The 4971-nt window shown below is 52.0% G+C and overlaps 1 protein-coding gene across 1 annotated transcript in view; it reads left to right on the top strand.

Moving 5' to 3' along the window:
• Positions 1–4099: 4099 nt before the first annotated feature.
• Positions 4100–4971, top strand: part of ZHX2 (zinc fingers and homeoboxes 2) — a 136562-nt gene continuing 135690 nt past the window's right edge. Inside the window, exon 1 of the mRNA XM_004679611.2 lies at positions 4100–4288. The gene's annotated coding sequence lies outside the window, so the exon portion shown is untranslated. The remainder of the gene's footprint in view (positions 4289–4971) is intronic.

The raw sequence follows: 4971 nt of genomic DNA, 5'->3' as shown, positions 1-4971 counted from the left end.
TGGGAATGGAGCTCAGACCACAGTGGCTGGCAGTGATAGTTTCATAGTGCTAAGTAAGACTGTAACCCCTGCACCATCAGGAAAGCCCAACTATCTTTTTTTTTTTTTTCTAATTGGATGTTCTTGGTTTCCTTTTCAAATACTAGTTGGCCATATTCCCAAGCAAATGGGTTTAATCTCAGAAGCTGAGACAATGACATCATACTTTGAGAAGAGAAAGAATCTTTATTGTGAATCAATTGACAAGGAGGCAGGAGGTAAATTCAAATGTACCCCCCTAATTAAGAAAGGGAATGAGGGACCTCCCTGGTAGTGCAGGGGTTAACATCTCAGCACTATCAAGCAATCAACAGCCACTCAGGGGTGCATTCATCTGGCCAGGGAGCTAAGGCTCAAGGCACAGCTGAGCTCTCCAGTCTCCCCGTCTGCTGCTCCCTGCTCTCCTGAGCAGTATATGTCAACCCACCTGTTCTGATCCCCACCCAGATTCTCTGGTGAATCCTTTCACACAACTCCCCATCCCCAACACAAACAACACACACACACCTCTGCACCCTTCTGGTTTACACTCCAGTTCTTGTATGCATAGATAAAAATAAAAAGGGGATGCGGTTATATAGGATTGGGGGACTGGGTTGAAAACTAAGTAGTTCAATTTTATTGGCTAAGGAGCAGCCTGAGCGCAAAGAAATGTGCACTTGGCTGAAGTTCACTGGTTAGTTACAGGCAGATTCATTTATGAAAAAGCATGAAAAGGTTTTGCTTTAGACAACAGGGGGCTTTAATATCTATTGGTGGGCTCTTTGGCCCTGGACAGCCTCCCTCTTCTGCATTTGTATTTCCCACATCCTCATAGTCAGGGTGAGTCAATACATGTCCAAGCTTTGCTGTGTCTGTAAAATGTCATTTGAGAGACAATCTGAGATAAATGTTTTACCTCTCTTTTGTGCACTTAGGGTCTGAGACCAATTTACCCCACAGTTAGCTTTGGTTACAGCCATATGCTCTTGGACTCTATTTTGTTCTCTATTTTGTTGCACTCGGCTCTGTGTCTCTTTTTTTCCCAGTATCATGGGTTATCATCATCATCATCATCATCATCATATTATGGTTTTGTAGCATAGTTTAAAGTAAGGACATATGATGCCTTCAGCTTTTTGCTTTTTTCTCAAGAGTGCTTTGGCTCTTTGGGGCCTTTTGTGATTCCACACAAATTTCCGAATTGTTTCTTCTATGTCTGTGAAGAATGCCTTTGGCAGTTTGCTGTAGATAGCTTTGGGTAGTATAGCCATTTTATTGATATTAATTTTTCTGAATCATGAACACAGAATGTCTTCCCACTTATTATATAATCGAGCAGTTCTGCTGCTAGAGGTTGACACAAAGGAAGTGAAAATATAATTTTTATGCGCTACCTGCATCCCCTCATCTATTACAGTATTAATCACAACAGCCAAGGTATGGAAGCAACCCAAATGACCATCAGTGGAGGAGTGGACAGAAAACACCTGGAACAGATACATATGGAATATTACTGAACCTTGAGAAAGGAGGATGTATTGTCATTTGCAACTTCCTTGATGGAACTTCAGTGTGTTAAGCTAAGCAAGATAAAGCAAACAGAATGACAAATATCATATGCTATCACCGCGATGTGGAATCTTTTAAAAAAAGCCAAACCTGTGGGGAAAAAAAATAGTAAAAGTGGTGATTGTCAGAGGATGAAGGATGAGGCAATAAGATTAATGGTGTTTAAGGGAACAGACTTGTAATAAATAGTAAATAAGCCATGAAGATCTAATGTAAAGTATAATGAATGAGGACAATACTATTGTATGTAGCAGTGAGAAAGATTGCATAACCACATAATATAATAACGATCAACTAACACGTTGTTTAAATGTACCCAATGTTTCATGCCAAATTTATCCAATTTTTCAAAAGTAAGACCTGTAAGAGCAATGTAAAAATATTAAAGTCGATAACTATTCTTTTTCTTTTTTTCTTTTACTCGTCCAGCACAAGGTGGGGGGTTTGGGGGTGGACAACATTCCGATGTAGGTACCAAATATTTTAGGCTCTTACACAATAGCTACAAAAGGAGTTTGATCTGGATCACAGAGTCACCAAGGAAGTTAATAGCGCCCTCTGAGGCTTGCATTTCGCCCAGCATCCCACAGGAGACCCCCATCCGGGTCAGGGCCTTGTTTTATGCAATCAAAAAAAAAAAAAAAAAAAAAAAAAAAGACAAACCCTGCATTAGCAATAACTAAACAAACAAAACAAACAGGTGCAGACCAGTACGACACTTTTGCATAGGAGCTTTTTTTTTTTTCCTTTTTGTGAAAATGTGTGGGGCCTTAAGGTATTATGTTAGAGAACTTGGAGTCCTGGGGGAGACCGCAGAAAATTCTTTCCCTTTCTTCTCCCCAGCTTCAGAAACACAAATGTGAGCAAGCCCCCCTGAGAGCCAGCCCCCGAGCTCGGCCGCCCCCAGCGCGGTCCCCCTCCTCACCTCCGCTCCCAGCGCCTCGCACCGCCACCTGTTGCGGCCCTAGCGCCCAGAGCCGAGTCGCAAACCGCCGCTAGAGTTCGTTCTAATTCCCGGGAGCAGGGTCCGGCGGGGAAGCCTGGACCCTCGCCGCTGGCGAATCCTGGGGGCGGGGGGATCCCCTGCAGAGCCTCCCCGCAAGCGCCCTTTGTTTTCTCGCTTCTCTCGGGACTGCTAACGTGGACCCCAACAGCAAGCCCAGGAATCCGCCGGGCTGGAGCGCGCAAGCCGGGCTCACACCGGGAGATGCTGGTGCTTTGAGATGCCGAAGGAGGGGAAATGGGACCGGTCGGGCTGGACAGCTGGGGGCAGACAGGTTGCCCCGCGAGGTTCCCGAGCGCTCCCTGGACCCCGAACCCCTGAAAACGCCTTAGCCGAGCACAGAGGCTGGAGCGCCGGTCCTGCCGCAAGTTCACGGTTCCCGAAAGCCGCGGGCAAGAATCCGCCCGCCGCGGCGCTAGGACACCCGAAGGGAGCCAGGGGGCGGCGGTTAGGGACCTTCTGCAGCCGGGAGCGCCAGACCCAATTCTGAAAGCGACCCGCCGGCTTTCGGAGGGACTTCCCGGCGAGCGCCGCGGGGTGTGCTTGCCAGGAGTCAGAATCCCCGCGAACGCCCGCTGACGGGAGTTGCCGTCAGCTCCCGGGGCGTCTGTTTGTTTATTGGCTCTGAAGGAAAAAAAAAGTTTGAGGATCTAGCCAACCTCAGACCTGGCGCGAGCGGAAATCTCATACTGTCCCCAGCAAAAGTCATCTATTTCCAAGCCATTATATAAGTGGGCTCATTCTTATTCTCCCTGCCCCAAGCCCTGTCTTTACTATTCCAAGAGTAAAATGTGTTTGGCTTAAAAAATTTTTTTTGTTTGTTTGTTTTTTCTGGTTGCTGTTTTATCTCCCTGCGCCCGAAGCCGGCGAAAGCGCAGGCCGCGCCCTGGGCGCCAGGCGGCCCCACCCGCTCTGGCCCTCGCGCGGCCGGAGGGACGCGGGGTCCCGGGGGTCGCCGGCTCGCGGCGAGCCACCGCGCCCCGCGGTTCCTCCGCCCGCCGCTCCACGTGGTCGGGATCAACAGTTTGTCGAGCTCATCAGTGACACCTTGAACTTTTCATAAAGAAAATGGGTATTGCAGCAGGAGGGCTCGGCCGGGCCGATTAATATTCCATGACCTCGCTCGCGCCTCCCCCTCCTCCCCGCGCAGAAATTCCACCCAGTCCGTTACCGGGCTCACACTTTGAAGTTCGTTTACTGCCCCCCAGCCCCCGCCCCGGCCGGGAGCCAGCGCCCGGAGGGCTCGCCTCCCCCTCCCCAGCTCCCGCCCGAGAATGACATTTCGCCGGCGTCTCGGGAGGGGGCTGGATTTCACTTTGTAACTTTCTGCGGAACCCGAGCCCGGGTGGCAGCTCGGCGGTGGTATCGTATGCAAATACGCATGCTGACGTTACAGATCATGTGGGTTTTGGCGTAGATTCCCCACTGATCGAGACATTTTTTTTCCCCTTTTTTTTCCTTCTTTTTTTTTTTTTTTTCTTTTTAAAAATTTTGGCCACTGTTCTCCGTCCGGGGGCTTTTTCCGTCTGTCCGTCTGGCAGGCTGGCTGTCCCCTCTTTCCCACGGAGCCCGAGCCGGGCGCCCGGTGGGGAGTGGGGAGTGGGTGGGGGGAGCCAGCAGAGTTCCATTTTGGAACGCCCGTGCCGCGTCTCCGCGTTCCCAGCCCGGGTCCCCGCGTTCCCAGCCCTGGCGCAGGTAAGAAACTTCGCCTCGGCGCGGAGCACCCCCCGGCCCGCGCCGCCAGCCCCGAGCCCCGCACGCCCGGGCGCCGGCCACTCCAGCCCAACTTTGCCACCGCCGCCGCCGCCGCGGCTCCCGAAAATGTGCTGTTAATGGGACTTGGCCGGGGTGGCGACTGGAAGGGGGGGGCGCGAGGGGGGGTGCAGGCTCTTTTTGCGGGTGGGAGGAAATACGAGGAGACAGAGGGGGGCAGCTTTTTTTTCCAGAGTTCTGATTCCAAGTTTGGATAAATGGGAGCCAGACCGAGAGGAGGAGGAGGACAAACATGTCTACGTTTCCCTATGTCGACATAAGCCACAAAAAAATATGGCGTCCGCTTTCGACAGGGCGTTACGTAGACCCGACTCTGTTTTTATTTATTTATTTCGTGGCCGGCTCCCTCCCTTCTTGGCCCAACTGCGGCGCTTTGTGCAAACGGGGCCGGTCCCGCGGGGACTCCGCCGGGACGTGGCCCCGTCTCGGCGGGTTTCGGCAGGCAGGGGGCTGCGTGTGTGCCGCCCTCCCTCCCCCGCTCTCCCCTCTTCTCCCCTCTCCCGGTGACGACTCGCCGTAATGTGGTGGCAGGAAGCATGACGCCGTGGGTTGAGGCTGCCTCTCCTCTCGTCGCTCCTGGTGGCTGCAGGCAGCGGGCGCGCAGC

This window comes from Condylura cristata, unplaced genomic scaffold (assembly GCF_000260355.1).
Source record: "Condylura cristata isolate star-nosed mole 26May11 unplaced genomic scaffold, ConCri1.0 scaffold00009, whole genome shotgun sequence".
NCBI lineage: Eukaryota > Metazoa > Chordata > Mammalia > Eulipotyphla > Talpidae > Condylura > Condylura cristata.
This window is presented reverse-complemented; position numbering and strand designations above follow the sequence as displayed.